Raw genomic sequence first — 15,650 nt, 5'->3', positions numbered from 1 at the left:
AAGGCACCAATAGCCCCATGGGTAGAGTCTGAATCTCTGTTCTATACGACATGTTGACGAATGCATTGCTTCTGCCTTAGTTATGTCGGAGCACATTAAGTGTCAACTAGCAGTACGGCACAGGAACACTACATGCGATCTGCTCACCTGAGTTGTGCTGCTTTCAGAAGAGAAGGCACTGGTTTAAATCTGCATGGCAAACCTGCCTGAGCTAGAATTTGATGAGAACCCTCGGGTTAATAGCTTTGCTCTTTGAGAGCGCTCTAAGCTATTTTCATTCCAGGCCAATTTTACATTTACACACTCCCTGTCACTGAAACCCCAAGGTCCTTTGCCAATGAGAAGCAGATATTTACTCACTACAGTTAATGTATCTCCCCAGTGCTTTCTAGCCTTTGGACACAGTTTTTGGGCAACAAGGAAAATAATACATGTGTATAAATGGCCATTTGTGTTCCTAAAATAGCAAGGGGCTATAACCCAAAGCCTAGAATTATTTGTTGGTTTTTTGTTGTTGTTTGTTTTGTTTTGTTTGGAAACAGAGTCTTGCTTTGTGGCCCAGACTAGAGTGCAATGGTGCAACCTAGGCTCACTGCAAACTCGGCCTGCCCGATTCAAGTTATTCTCCTGCCTCAGCCTCCAGGGAACCTGGGGTTACAGGCACCAGTCACCACGCCTGGCTAGTTTTTGTATTTTTAGTAGGGATGGGGTTTCACCCTGTTGACCAAGTTGGTCTTGAACTCCTGACCTCAGGTGATCCACTGTCTTGGCCTCCCAAAGTGTTGGGATTACAGGTGTGAGCTACCATGCCCGGCCCTAGAATTCTTTTCCTTAAAGACAATTACAATGGTAGCTCCGTTTAAAATCTCACTATAAATCTATTTCATTTATTACTGTGCTATTTTAATATATCGTTATTCCACTTAAAAGAAAAATGTATCAGAGAAATCAGCAAGGGGGCAATAACAAATGTGGATTAGGGTACACAACCCACTTTGGGACCATATTCAATGAAGAATAAGATGAGGGCAAGAGAATGTGATTTCCTTTATTATCATTATTATTGTTATACTTTAATTTCTGGGATACGTGTGCAGAATGTGTAGGTTTGTTACATGGGTATACATGTGCTGGGGTGGTTTGCTGTGCCCATCAACCCGTCATCTCCATTAGGTATTCCTCCTAATGCTGTCCCTCCCCTAGCCCCCCAGCCTCCGACAGGCCCTGGTGTGTGATGCTCCCTCCCTGTGTCCATGTGTTTTCATTGTTCAGCTCCCACCTGTGAGTGAGAACATGCGGTGTTAGGTTTTCTGTTCCTGTGTTAGTTTGCTGAGAATGATGGTTTCCAATCCTGATGAAACTGGATTTCTTAAGATCAATAGTAATTACGGAGTGTGCAGTCCATGAGTGAGTTAGGATGTTTTCTGTTACATGTGAGAGAAAGCCCAACTCAATCTTCCTTAAGCATAAAAAGATACCTTATTGGCATGTATGAGTAACAGTTCAGGAGTAGATCCTCAAGAGTGGCTTATTTAAGGCCTCAGAGGTCATAACCAGAGTCTAATTTATTTCATCTTATATGTATTGATTAATCTTCATCTATGTAAGCTCTATACTTCAGCTCCAGTTCCTACTCAGAAAGAGGGTGACACTTCCTGGTGGACATAACTGAAACCCCAGAATAGGGTCATGGAAGCCCTGAGTTAGCCTAATGTGTGAAAGAGCCCACCTCACAACCAATTGTGATGCTCAAAGACGTGGGAAGTGCTGATTTTGAAACTCCATCACTGAAGCAGTGAAAAGGAGGCCTGGCATGACTGGCCCCATTTTGCTCCTAAGCCAGCCTTTAGGTGAACTGCTTTTGCTTATCTCTGCATGTTGGCCAAGCTGATTATGGGAGGAAATTAGTTTATAGTTTCACTTTAAAGAAAAGTTTGTAATAATCCCTCCCCAAAACCACGGAGGAAACAAAAAGGGTGTACACATAAGTAAGAACGTTATGTTAAAGATTATAAGAGCATTGTGACGTGACCAAGGACGAAGAATTTCATAATCCACTCCGCTGAACTCTCATTGCTCTCCAGATATATGTGGTCATTGGTTGCCTCGTGATTTCAACTCCTTCCCTCTTTCCCCTTCTCCTAACTTAAAGGGAGCTTAAAATTCTATTAGGATGGTTCTTTAGGACGCTAATCTGCCATCTTCTCAGTTTGCTTGTTCTCCAAAATAAAGTCAGCTTCCTTGCTGCAACACTTGTCTCTTGACTTATTTGCTGTTGCGTGGCAAGCAGTACAAGCTTTGAACTCAGCTACATGTCTCCAAGTCTATGAAAATGATGTCCTCTTAGAGTCCTTCTGTTCACACCTGTCTCCATCTCCTGGGCCTGGGGATGTAGTCAGCTTGACCTAAGCAGAGGAGATGGTGTGTTCTCTCAAGCTGTATGTGAATTTCCTGTTGCCATAAGAAGGTTGATGCTGGGGCTAACAAAACATCAAAGTCTATTATAGATAATATTTCATTAAATCTATGGATACTTCTAGTTTTGTTAGCTTCCAGCCAATTGTCAATGCCACTTCATGAAAATTAAGACAGGAGCATATTTTTTGGAGCACTTAATATAGACTAGATCTTATGTTAAATTATTTAGACTAGGCAGATATTTATCATGGCAGTTGTGTGAATAATTATAATTGTGTCTTCTTAGAGCTGAGGAAACATATACCAAAAAAATTTAAGTAATATTGACAAGCCCACATAGCTAGTGAGAGGAGAAACAGGAGCTTAGAAACAAGCTTGTCTGACTCCAGAGCCTGCACCTTTGCTTATAAAGACAGAATAGAGAATGCTATTTGAAAACATAGGTTCAAATGTACGTTTCACCACTTAGTAGCTATAATTCTTTGAATTCTCTACCTAGATTTGGGATATTTTCTTCTATAGCTAATGCCTAAACACTTAAAAGTATTGTTCCTTTAAGGACAGGCACCTTCAGAGCCTGTCAGAAGTTGCGATCAAACTTCTTCCTTAGTCCTGCAATTTCTATTAGCCTCTTTTTCTATGTCAGTTACTCTAGAGTTTACTTAAGTTAATCAACCTTCACTTCAAAACTTCTTCCCTGGAATCTTTTCCCTTTTCCTTTCATGCAGCTGAGCTCAGAGTCTATGCAGTCTTCTAAGCAGGGGTATCTTTATTTATTTATTTGTTTGTTCGTTTTATTTTATTTTTTTGAGAGTCTTGCTCTGTTGCCCAGGCTGGAGTGCAGTGGTGTGATCTCAGCTCACTGCAACCTCCACCTCCCAGGTTCAAGTGATTCTCCCACTTCAGCCTCCCAAGTAGCTGGGATTACAGGTGCCCACCACCATGCATGGCTAACTTTTGTATTTTTAGTAGAGATAGTCTTTCACCATGCTGGACAGGCTGGCCTCTTGACCTCCTGACTTCAGGTGATTTGCCCGCGTCAGCCTCCTAAAGTGCTGAGGTTACAGGCGTGAGCCACCACGTCCGGCCAAAGCAGGGGTGTCTTTAATGTTGCATCTTCAGTGCCTTCCACAGAGCCCGGCATGCAATAGAAGTGTGTGCTAACTCCTCCACTTATCCCTGGGGCAGGCCCAACTCCTCCAGCTTTAGTAGTAGAGTCAAGGAGATCCCAGAAAATCTGTTTTCTCTGTACCCAGCCTTTTAAGGCATCATGAGCAAGACTCTGCCTTTTCTTAGTTTTTCCAGGTGGTGAAGATGTAGAAGAGGAGAAACCACATAAAAATGCAATCACATGAATAAATGTTGCCTACAATGGCTGAATTCGACTGAAGAACTTACACACTAAATCAGGATGCACAGGCTCATGTTTATGCCTTTGTCCCAGGCACCAACTTCTGTTGAACTTCTTTGCTGACCCTGCCTGAAGGTGGAGTTAACTAAATGTTGTGTAGATCTGTCTCATATCACTATTTAGCCCATTTGCAGGTAGGTATGATATTGTTAAAGTGGTGAAAATGCCCCACATTTGACTCAGTTGGATATTCTGCTTCAGCAGATCAGGTTCTAACTGGAATCTTGGTTCACTTCACTTTTGTGGGCTAAGATATTCTATTTGTACTTGATTGAGCATTGTATTAATGATCCTTGATAATGCAGCTCGTCAAATGTAATAGATTTCTTTTGTAATTGACTGGCCATGCCCACTCAAGAGATATATGTTTGTTGCCTGATTGAGTGTCTAAGTAAAGAATTAAATGAATAAATGAAAGAGTAACCTAAGAAATAGACAACACTGGAGCAATGAACTGAGACTTCATTTATTAGGAAGTAATTATTGATAATTTTGTATACGATCTTAAACTATAACTAATATACTCAAAATGCAATAATAGACAAGATAGAAATGGTCCCTTCTTTCATACTTGTGGTTGAAATATATTGTGTTGCTGATGCTCCATAGCTTTTTTACATGTGTTGTTTTCATTTGTTTCAACTAACGGTAAGGAATGTGGATATTTGAATTGGCCAGTGCAAAATGCAGTGACTTGGAAAGAGGGAATCACCCTTAGTGAATCATAAACAATATTTGAAGGTCCTTCAGTGGTTTATTAACTTCAAATAATATAACTAGATGGGTCTTGGTTTTACAAGTAACCAGGAAGTAATGCAAAAATCTTAGCAGGGGGTGGTATCAAAAATATAAAGTTTATGTATAAAAAGCCTTTGAACTCATGAATTTGACATAGACCTTAACTGAAAATGCAGTTATTTCTTGTCAGTTTAAAAATAAATAAATAATTTGTTAAATTGAAAGCAAGGGATCCCTAATCAACTTAGCTCACAGGTAATTTAAAATAAACATAATGCTTATTAACAGTTCCAATATTTGACTTTTTGCTCAACCTAAATTTAGCAATGTGATGCGCTGAGATATATCACAATAAAGAACAGTTGCTTTAGTTTTGTGTTATTTTGTTTTAATTTATTCCACACTCGAGTTTCTGCATGAGCCTGAATCTTTATAATGTGAAAGCTGTTTGGATTCAGGTAGGAAATACGTTTGAACTGATACATACCAAGTTTCCAAAAGTTCACCTTTTTATCTTACTGCTTAGCTGTTGAATAACACAACTTTTGCTTAGTCAAGCCTTCTTTCATTTTCTTAAAGATGAAAATATAATTCTTGAGTTACTTCTGAAGAACAAGTTGGGGAAATGCAAATAAGAACATTACTCTTCTAGAGTACAAAAAGATTACCAAATTTAGGTTTTCTGGTCAGTAAAATTATATTTTCCTAACTTGTTTACTAATTAGAGTCATTTAATTAGATTATCATTTCTTCTTTTTCCCTTGCCATCTTTTTAAATGATGATATTTCCAGAACTGCCGTATTTAACTGTTCAGTGACATTACATTCACGAAGCTGACAATTATTCAGAAGTAAGTTTCCTCTGTAACTCTCCCATTCTTCATATTCTTTGTTTCTAATTTATATTTGAGTCTGAAAATTGATAAAGTTACTAGTTTAGAAATAATTAACTGTGACTTTTTATTTTCAGAAACATAAATGAGGGTGCACTTCTCCACAGAACCTTTTTCACATTCTTTTAACAACCAAATCATTCCCAATTTTCTGGTGTGTAAATTCAATGTGATCAGCACAAATAAACAAACTGACAAGATTTGGGCAGTTGGAACCCATTGTTTTACAACGTCTTTGTTTAAAATCTTTCATAATTCATCCACAGCAATGGCCTTCCTAGTAATTAGTTACCTTTAATGTCTTCATTTTCGTTTAAATGTTCAATGATCAGGATAATTAGAATTAATTTCTCATTGTCATTTTATGGTAATGAAGCTTCTGCCACTTATCACAAGCATCCTGCAGGCACAGTGTTAGCAGACAAATATGTGACTCCTCACACTTCACACACTGGTTTATGGTCCCTGGTTAAAGTGATAACAGTAGGACCTGGCCTGATTCCAGTTTAAATATATGCCATATTCGGTGAAAGACTGTGGGTAGTCAAGCCGATATTCTTGCCCCTTGTGGAAGGCATTCTGTGTGCAACTCAGTTCTCCTTAAGCAACACAAGAGAATTTTCATCTCCATTGGTCTGGGTGTTTTACAGAGTGGGATTAGTTCTATGGTTAGAACAAAAGGAAATATCTTTGTGAATGAAGATGGAAAGCAATGTCAATTCAAACCTTTATAAAAACTTCAGATAGAATTCAGGAAAGCAAAGGTCGAGAAACCGAGTACCAGAAAATCTATGAAGAAGAAAGTAAGGCAGTGATTTCTCAAACTAGAAGAGCCTTCTTGCATTATCTGGTCTAGGATTTTCCAGTCACCAAAAAAAAAAAATTTAATTGTGTATTATCCTCCCCATTCATTCCCTGCCATATCTCTGCCTCAGCAACTGCAGCGGAGTTCATCCTATCATTTGCATTCTCTCCCTTATTCCTGGGAAACATTTAGATAGGGTAAAGGATTTGATTGAGCAGAAACGTGGGGTGAGAAATAGGGAGCATATCTAGGTTTGTCAAAGAAGGTATTTAAGGCTGCCCTGTGAGATCATACCAGTTTCAAAATTAGAAACTTGATATTTTTTACAGCTGAGTTTTCTTCACCACATTTTAAACTTTTTCTTTATTCTACATTTTCTCAAGAAGAGATATGATATTAGCAAGTTCTATATTAGTTGAAATTATCATTAATTAATTATTTGCTGTTTTACGTGACGAGAAATACTTGCTTTCAATAACCCCAACCTCATTTTCTTATGAGTTTGGGTAAGCTAAAAAGAAGGTCAAACTTAGTAACTTAAAGAAAAACCACATTTTATTTTGCTTATAATTGCTGAGAAAGGAAATTGGAAAGGGCTTGGCAGGGCAGAATCGGAAGTTTTCCTTTGTGTCTGGCAGATGTTGGCTAGTGTTGCAGTTATGTGGAGTCTATTTAAACTGGACTTCCTATGGCTTCTTCATGTGGCTGGTGGTGAATGTTGGCTGTTGGCTGGGAACTCAGCAGGGGATGACAAGTGGATCACCTCCATGTGTCTTTATAGCATGGCAGTCTCAGGCTTTTAGAATTTCTTCCAGTGGCTGGTATATACTTGAAAGAATGTCCCAAGAGAGTCCAAGGCAGAAATGTGTGGCTTATTTATAACTAGTTTTGGAAGTTACAATGAGACATTTCTGCTCCAGTTTACTGATCACAAGAGAGTTACTAAGATTGATTGAGTCTCTATCCATGTGAGGGAGGTGAATCAAAGAACTTGTGATCAGATTTTAGACCTGTCATAGAGTGTAGAAAAGCTAAGAGGCTTCGTATTCAAGGGAAGAAATACTTTAAAGTTCTCCAGGGATGAGGGTTAGTGATGATTTGGAGCAAGACCAGTGAAATAAGAGAGGCTGGGACATGCATTGAAGAAGCTCAGTGAGAAAGTTCTCTGGTAATGGGCTGCGATGTGCTGGAGTTAGTCCACAATGGTTTGCAAGAGCCAGTTACTCACTTGTTTACTCAGTTCTAGCTCTGAGTTCAGTGATGTCATTGATAGTTTGGATATGACTACAGTGGAATATTTACACCACATTAATTAGCAGACACTACAAATAAGGGTGTTTTTCTCCCCAGGAGACGCAGTTGCTGAATAGTTACCAATTGGTAATGGGGCAACTTAGAAACTACTTTTTGGAGAACTGTACTTCTCATAGCAATTCTACATTGTGAACTTTAGGGTTAAAAACACTCTGCTTTTGTAAGCTTTTCAGTAAAATTTGCAAAGTCCCCTATTGCTTTTGGGTAAGTGACATTTTTGGGGATAATCTAATGTGATTCTGAATTTGAGTCAACACTGGCTGTTTCAGAACAGCACATGTTGAAGCAGGAGCCTGATGCAGAATACGTCATTAGAGGGAAAGTGCTGGTAATTAGCAGAAATTACAGGAAGCTCTGGACTTCAAAGACTTTAAAATTGAGTGTGTGAACCAAGCACATTTGAGTTTCCAGGGAAGGAGTGAAGCTCCAGTTGATACTTTGGTTACACAACTGCATGAGAATTTATCATTTACGGCATACTTTTATGTAGCTCATAATGTTTTAAGTGGGTTATAGATCGAATGCACATATTTAAATATTTTGTATGACATTGGACAAGTCACTTAAATTTTCTGATACTCAGATTCTTCATCTCTAAGAATTAGCTGAAAGTATCTTTATAGAGAGTTGTTTCAATGGGTGCTATAAGATTAAAAAGAAAAATAAGAGATCAACATTGGCCATGAGTTTAGTAAATATTTCCCAGGGGTGGAACACCACTTCCAAATTTTTGTAAGTTGGTGTTGATGGGAAATAAGCAATGGTTAAGCAAAGGAAAATCAGGAGAAATATTGTTCACAAAGGGCAATGCTGTATAAGTACAAAAAAAGGGGGAAGCCACAGTTTTTGGGTTTCACAAGGAAGTAGAGGGCTGGCTTTCATTCATGCCCCACTCCTGCATCAGTTTCATTGCTTCTTGCCTGCAAGGCTTTCTCACTCTGACAGAAGGCAAGCAAACTCAGAGGGGCCCCAAGGTGGTCTGGCAGAGGAGGTAAAATATATAGTTTTGCAATTGGAAAATAATATTAAAGTTCTTAGAGTGAGAATGTGAGTAGAAAGCAGAGATTTTAATAATATGACACAAGGAAGTCAATTTTAAATATTTTGCAATATTAACAAAAATTTTTGGAACTTAATAGAATATATTTAACAATAAAAATATATATTTTATTTTATGTGTGAATAACACAAATATTTGAATGAGTTCAGAGTTGATATTTTAAAATAATAAATGTTTCGTTCTAGTTCATTTAATTGTGGGTCTTGACTGGCAATTTTGGAGAGGACTCAGGAAATAAAAAAGGAGAGTAAGGAAAGCCTCAAGTTTAGATACCACCTAAGTCGTCATTAATAGCTATTGGTAGAAATATGGGTGGTGAAGACCTTTCTGATGTATTCCCAGATCCTATTGGGGAGAATGGGATTGGAAAATGGAGAAAAGTCTATCTTTGTCATGCAGTGTCTTATAACTTGGCTGAATTGTGTTCCTGTCCTGATGTTTTGGGAAAGGTAGAACTTGTGAGTGATGAAATTGTATATTTGGCTGAAGCACTTTCTAAACAACATTTTGAAAGAGTAGCTTCATTCCTCTTTGCTGCTCCTAGTAAACTGTGAGAAGAGAAAAATTATTTGAAGATGGAATTGTTAATCAAAAGGAAACCAAAACTTAAATATTTGGAAAATTCTTAGTCTATCCATATTGTAAAGAATGAAGAAGTATCTTTGTAAGAGATGTCCAAGTGTGTGACCAAATGACAATCTGATATAATTACTCAGTCATTTAACAGAATCTAGAACCTGTTGTCCCAGACCGTGGAAGAATCATCCTAAAAGCAATTCAAGAATTATCAGGGCTGCCACTCCTATCAAAATGCAAAAACCTGGGGAGCAGGGTGGTTTCCAATTTAAAGGAGAGACCACCACTACCCCGTGCTGCTTCACATTGTGGGTCTATCTCCCTTACTCTGTTACCATGCACCTTGGTAGCCCCAAATTCAGTTCTAATGAACTCTGGCAGAGAATTGCTAGAGGGGCAAAGCCACCACAGTGAACTTCTATTAGACCAATGCCCAGCAGAGTCACAAGAGTAGGGCTGCCCTGAGACCTCAGACTGGGAGAGCCACTGGCATAAAATTCTTGGTTGGGAGATCCACAGGCGCACATCTCCAATCCATGAGAGCTGCAGTGTAAGTTGTATCTGGCAAAGCCATGTAGCCAGGGGTTCCCAGAGCTTTGGGGGTCCAAACTCTGGGGGCCAAAGCTAAGGGAGTACCACCCAGGGTGCTCAGAAGGGACTTCTCCCCAAAGTGGATTGGAAGGGCAGAACATCAAACCAAAGAAGATTGTTACTGAGACTTAAGATATAATGTTTTCTCTGTTGGGTTGTGGACTTAGAGCCTCTTGCCTCTTTCCTCTTCCTGTTTCTATGTTTTGGAATGGGGATGCATGTTCTGTGCCTGTCCCATCGTTGTATTTTGGAAGCACATAACTTGTTTGATTTCATAGGCTCACAGCTAGGGAAAAATTTTCCTCAAAATGAATCATACTTTGAGTCTCATTCATACCTAACTTAGATGATATTTAGATGAGATTTTGGACTTTGAACTGTTGAGTTGATGTTTGACCAAGTTAAGATGTTTGGGGCTACTGGGATGGAATGAATGTCCTTGCTTATGAGAAGAACATGAATTTTGAGGGCTGGGGCAGAATGCTACAGTCTGAATGTTTGTGTCCCCTCAAAATATGTAAAAAAATTTGATTTTCCAACGTGACAGCATTAAGTGGTGGGGCTTTTAGAAGGTGATTATGGTGGAGCCCTCATGAATGGGATTAGTGCACTTACAAAAGAAGCCCAAGGGAAACCTCTTTCTCCTTCCAACATGGGAAGACACAGGTGAAATATGACATGTGTCTTCTGTGAACCTAGGAGAGGATCCACACCAGACTCCAAATTTCCTTGTGCCTTGATCTCAAACCTCTTAGCCTCCAGAACTACGAGACATACATTTCTGTTGTTTACAAAGCTGTGCAATTTATGATATTTGATTACAGCAGCCAGAAGAGTCTTAAGACATGGTCCTACAATGAAGTTAGAGAATTTTTAAAATGTCTGTTTACTGTTACAAATGGCAAACAAAAAGTCATTATGCTTACACACACAATAAATGTGTGTAAGTTCAAAACAACAATTTTTTTTAATATGAAAGTCCCAGTTAGTTTTAAAAGGAAATGAACAACTGAGAGGAATAAAACTTTTGTTCTTGTTTTGACAGTGATGGAGAAGGGTTTTCAAAAATAATGAGTTGACTTCAGGTTGGAATTAAAGAATTACCTACCATAAAACTGTCTTTTGGATATCCTAAAAACTCATCTGTTTTGAGATATACAACATCTAAAGACCAATGACTTTATTTTCCTGCACAGAGAAAGGAGACCTAAAAAGGATTATTTTAGGTTTGGATTCAGAAATGGCCATTGTGTAAAGTATGTGAGAGCAGATTTGAATAATTGCCATAGTGCAGAAATAATTGCTTTTAGTACCTGATTTTTTAAAGTTATTATTTCATCCATAATATATATTTTTCTTATATCTTTAAAAATTTTACACGATAAAATGAAAATTGAACTAACTTAGACAAAGGTTATTTTCAAATTATGAAAGTATGTATATTTCAAAATGTTTATTGAATACTTATGCACAATGGTCAAAACACTTATATTTTTATATAATACACTATGATTTTTAGCATTCTGAGCAAATATGTGAAACCTTTTAGATATTTGCCTTATTGTTAACAAAGAAGTTAGTGAAATGTATTACATATATACAGTTCTTTTATATTAGATTGAGTTTTTTAAAATCAGCCTTTACCAGGTGTATTAGTCCATTCTCACTCTGCCAATAAAGGCTTACCTGAGACTGGGTAATTTATAAAGGAAAGAGGTTTAATTGGCTCACAGTTCAACATGGCTGGGGAGGCCTCAGGAAACTTACCTCATGGTGGAAGGGGAAACAAACACGTCTTTCTTCACAAGGCAGCAGGAAGGAGAAGTGCTGAGCAAAGAGGGGAAAGCACCTTATAAAACCATCAGATCTTCTGAGAGCTCATTTGTTATCATGAAAATAGCAGCATGAGGGTAACCACCCCCATGATTCAATTACTTCCCACGGGGTCCCTTCCACAACACATGGGGATAATGGGAATTACACTCAAGATGAGATGTGGGTGTGGACACAGTCAAACTATATCATTTTATCCCTGCCCTCTTTAAGTCTCATGTCCTCACATTTCAAAACACAATCATGCCCTTCCATTAGTCCCCTAAAGTCTTAACTAATTCCAGCATTAACTACAAAGTCCAAGTCCAGAGTCTCATCTGAGACAACGCAATACCCTTTCACTATGAGCCTGTAAAATCAAAAGCAAGTTAGTTAGTTACTAGATACAATGAGGGTACAGGCAATGGTTAAATACAGCCATATCAATTGGGAGAAATTGGCAAAAACAAAGAGGCCACAGGCCCCATGGAAGTCCAAAATCCAGTAGGGCAGTTATTAAACCTTAAAGTTCCAAAATGATCTTCGACTCCATGTTTCACATCCAGGGCATACTGACACAAGACGTGGGCTCCCACAGCCTTTGGCAGCTCCACCCCTGTGGCTTTGCAGGTACAGTTCCCCTCCTAGCTGCCTTCATAGGCTGGCATTGAGTTCCTGCAGCCTTTCCAGGTGCACGGTGCAAGCTGTTTGGTGGATCTACCATTCTGGGGTCTGAAGGAGGGTGGCCCTCTTCTCAAAGCTCCACTAGGCAGTGCCCCAGTAGGGACTCTGTGTGGGGGCTCTGACCCCACATTTCCTTTCCACACTGCCCTAGCAGAGTTCTTCATGAGGGCTCCACCCCTGCAGCAAACTTTTCCCTGGACATCCCAACATTTCCATACATCCTCTGAAATCTATGCAGAGGTTCCCAAACCTCCAATCTGGTCTTCTGTGCATCCACTGGCCCAACACCACGTGGAAGCTGCCAAGCCTTGGGGCTTGCACTGTCTGAAGCAATGGCCCAAGCTGTACCTTGGCTCCTTTTAGTGACAGCTGACATTGAGCCAGTTGGGACTCAGGGCACCATGTCTTGAGGCTGCACAGAGCATGGGGACACTGGTTCTGGTCCAATAAAGCATTTTTTCCTTTTAGTTCTTCAGGCTTGTGATGGGAGGGGCTGCCATGAAGGTCTCTGACATGTCCTGGAGACATTTTCCCCATTTTTTTGGTGATTCACATTTGGCTTCTTGTTACTTATGCAAATTTCTGCAGTGTGCTTGAATTTCTTACCAGAAAATGGGTTTTTCTTTTTTATTGCATCTTCAGGCTGCAATTTTTTAAACTTTTATGCTCTGGTTACTCTTGAATGCCTTGTTGCTTAGAAATTTATTCTGCCAAATACCCTAAATCATCTCTCTCAGGTTCAAAGTTCCACATATCTCTAGGGCAAGGGCAAAAACTGCCAGTCTCCTTGCTAAAGCATAGCAAGAGTCACCTTTGCTCCAGTTCCCAAAAGGTTCCTCATCTTCAAATGTTCCATGTACTACTATATTAAGCACATACAGGTGCTCAGTAAATGTCAATGTTAGGCAAATAAATGAACGGATAAGTCATGGACCAACTTAGCTGCTCAGTGAGTTTATGGTTGCTTATCTTTGAGAAGCATCTTTTGCCTTTCTCCATATTGAGATTGTTTAACTGAGCTGCATAACTTTGGTATATATTACTATATGTGTTTAAATTTTGTATATATTTTGTCTACATTTATAGCAAATTTTATTGAGAATATTTTTTTTTCTCAAAACAGCATCCCTTTAATCTAGAACAAAACAGTTTTTATAGCTCTCTTTTGAAATAAATACTAAAGAATAAATTGGTCAGGTTCTTTCTCCGATCGTGAAGTACCTGCAAACTGCTTCCCATAAATGGCGGAAAAGGTTAAGAGACATTACCAGGATAGCTGCCCCAAATTGTTGCTGGTATCATTAAAATAGTCAACAAAAATGTGGAGCCTACAGCCTTGTAAAAATAGAAACATTTAAATCCATACTTCAGTCATTTCCTTTCCCTGATTTATGTTTTCTTGGTGTTTGCAGGCACAGTCAACAGCAGTGGAAAAGATGGCTCATGTGTGGCTCAGGCTGACTCCACAATCAGAGTAATTATGTGGAAATCAATCAGAATTTTCTTCTTAGAAGACATTTGTTCTGACATAATGACTGACATTCCAGCTAATTTTTATTCATAGGCTTCTCCTTTCACAATGATCTCTATTTCTCTAAATGTTATTCTGTGTCTTTCTTGCTTGCCTGCACATTCTGAAAAAAAAGGAAAATAATTCCATACATTTTATTTTGATACTTAATGTTGTTTGCTAACATATTCAGAACACAATGAAACTTTATTTATTAGAGCACTTATAATATATATTAGGAAAATATCAGTTAGGTACCACCAGTTATTTTAGACAGGTATCTCTTGGGGAAAATGTGGTGAAAATAGAGAGGTAATGATTGAATTAATATGTGAAAGAGTCAGTCGGCCATCATTATGCTAAAATTATTTTGCAGTTCAGGGGACATTTTAAACTTTATTTTTTAAGAATTCAACTTTAATTTAATTTCTTGTAGTTGAAAGAATTCTAAGATGCCACCAATGTCCCAGGCCTTGTCAAAAACATCCTCTCGAGTGTGTGTGAGACCCGAAAATTGCCCCTTGCTGCCAGAACACGGCAAAGGTGATGGGATCTTTTATGTTTTGTGGCAAAAGTTAACCATATTTACAGGAGTGATTATTCTTCCTAATCAGCTGACTTTAAGTTGAACAAAAGGGAGATTTTCCTGGGTGAGTCCTATTTAAGCAAGAAAGGCTTTAAAAGAGGTCAGAGAATGTAAATGTGTGAGAAATTAGAAGCAGCGGAGACTCTGTTCTGGTGATCTTCAGTAGCAGGTCACTGTGAATTCTACAGCTCGACCATCTTATCACTGGACTGTTGGCCCTTTCTACAGCTCGGTCACCTTGATCACTGGAATATGGGCCGTTGGAGCCACCGGCCATCATATTAGCAATCTGACTATGTTGAGGCCACTGTGTTGTGAGGAAGCCCAAACTAGTCCAGAGACCCTGACACTAGTTTAAAGGATAGAGATGCCTCATTAACCCTCCCCAGCTCTACTATCACCCTCTGCTCCTCTCCCTACTCAGTCTTAGTCACCACTTAAATGCAATCACAAGGAAAGACTCTGAACTGGAAACACCAAGCCAAGCTCTTTCCTAGTTCTGGTGCCCTATAAACCCTGAAAGTTAATGCAATTATTATTATTTTTAAACCACCGAGTTTTCAGGGTGATCAGTCATGCAAGCCTGAAAAGGACTATTCTTTCTGGCACTGGAAATTACGAAGAGTGATTAACAAGATAAGAATGTAGTTTGTGCTGTCTGCCATGGATTTGTGTTGTAGCTTTAGTGATTGCTTGAAGCACCCTTACTAATTGCCAGCCTATTGCTGATACCTAGCTAAATTAGCATATGTTAGCTTTGATACCACTATAGGCATTTAGAGGATAGCTGATAAGTTCTATATAAAATATAATTACTTTCCTATCTTTAGCTTATCCTAAAGTAGCAGCTATTATATTCTCTTCTTGATTAGCTTTATACATAACCAGAGAAAGTAAAATATCACAGAGTATATTTGAAGACATAAAAATCTTTGAACAAAGTTCAAGTAATGAATCAGGATGCTCTTACATCCTCCACCTGACAGTAAATATATTTTATATTCCTAAATTTTAATCTTTTAACAAAAGTAAACTATATACTGGAGTATTTCAATTTCTAGGGAAAGGAAATTATTATTTACTGCCTTTGAGGCTATAATCTATTTAGCTATTATTTTTATATTGATCAATTTATAATAAAGGTCAGAGAAAATACAACCACATATATGTTGTTTATATAATTTTAACTTTTGTAATTAAAATACTGGGTATACTGCAAGATGTCAATATTTATAAAACCCTGTATTTGAAA

General features: G+C 38.5%; 1 long non-coding RNA gene across 3 annotated transcripts in view; it reads left to right on the top strand.

Moving 5' to 3' along the window:
- The window catches only part of LOC126940167 (uncharacterized), a 56,501-nt gene extending 41,094 nt beyond the window's left edge, over positions 1-15,407 (top strand). For 2 of the 3 annotated variants that reach the window (XR_007720639.1, XR_007720640.1), the window contains exons 2-4: positions 3,715-3,963; positions 5,360-5,418; positions 13,715-15,407. This is a non-coding gene — a long non-coding RNA (uncharacterized LOC126940167). The remainder of the gene's footprint in view (positions 1-3,714; positions 3,964-5,359; positions 5,419-13,714) is intronic. The other variant, XR_007720641.1, reaches the window with a different exon arrangement.
- Positions 15,408-15,650: the final 243 nt, after the last annotated feature.

The sequence above is a fragment of the Macaca thibetana genome, chromosome 17 (genome assembly GCF_024542745.1).
Source record: "Macaca thibetana thibetana isolate TM-01 chromosome 17, ASM2454274v1, whole genome shotgun sequence".
In the NCBI taxonomy this organism is placed as follows: Eukaryota; Metazoa; Chordata; class Mammalia; order Primates; family Cercopithecidae; genus Macaca; species Macaca thibetana.
The sequence above is the reverse complement of the archived record's forward strand: the minus strand, read 5'-3'. Positions and strand labels throughout refer to the sequence as shown.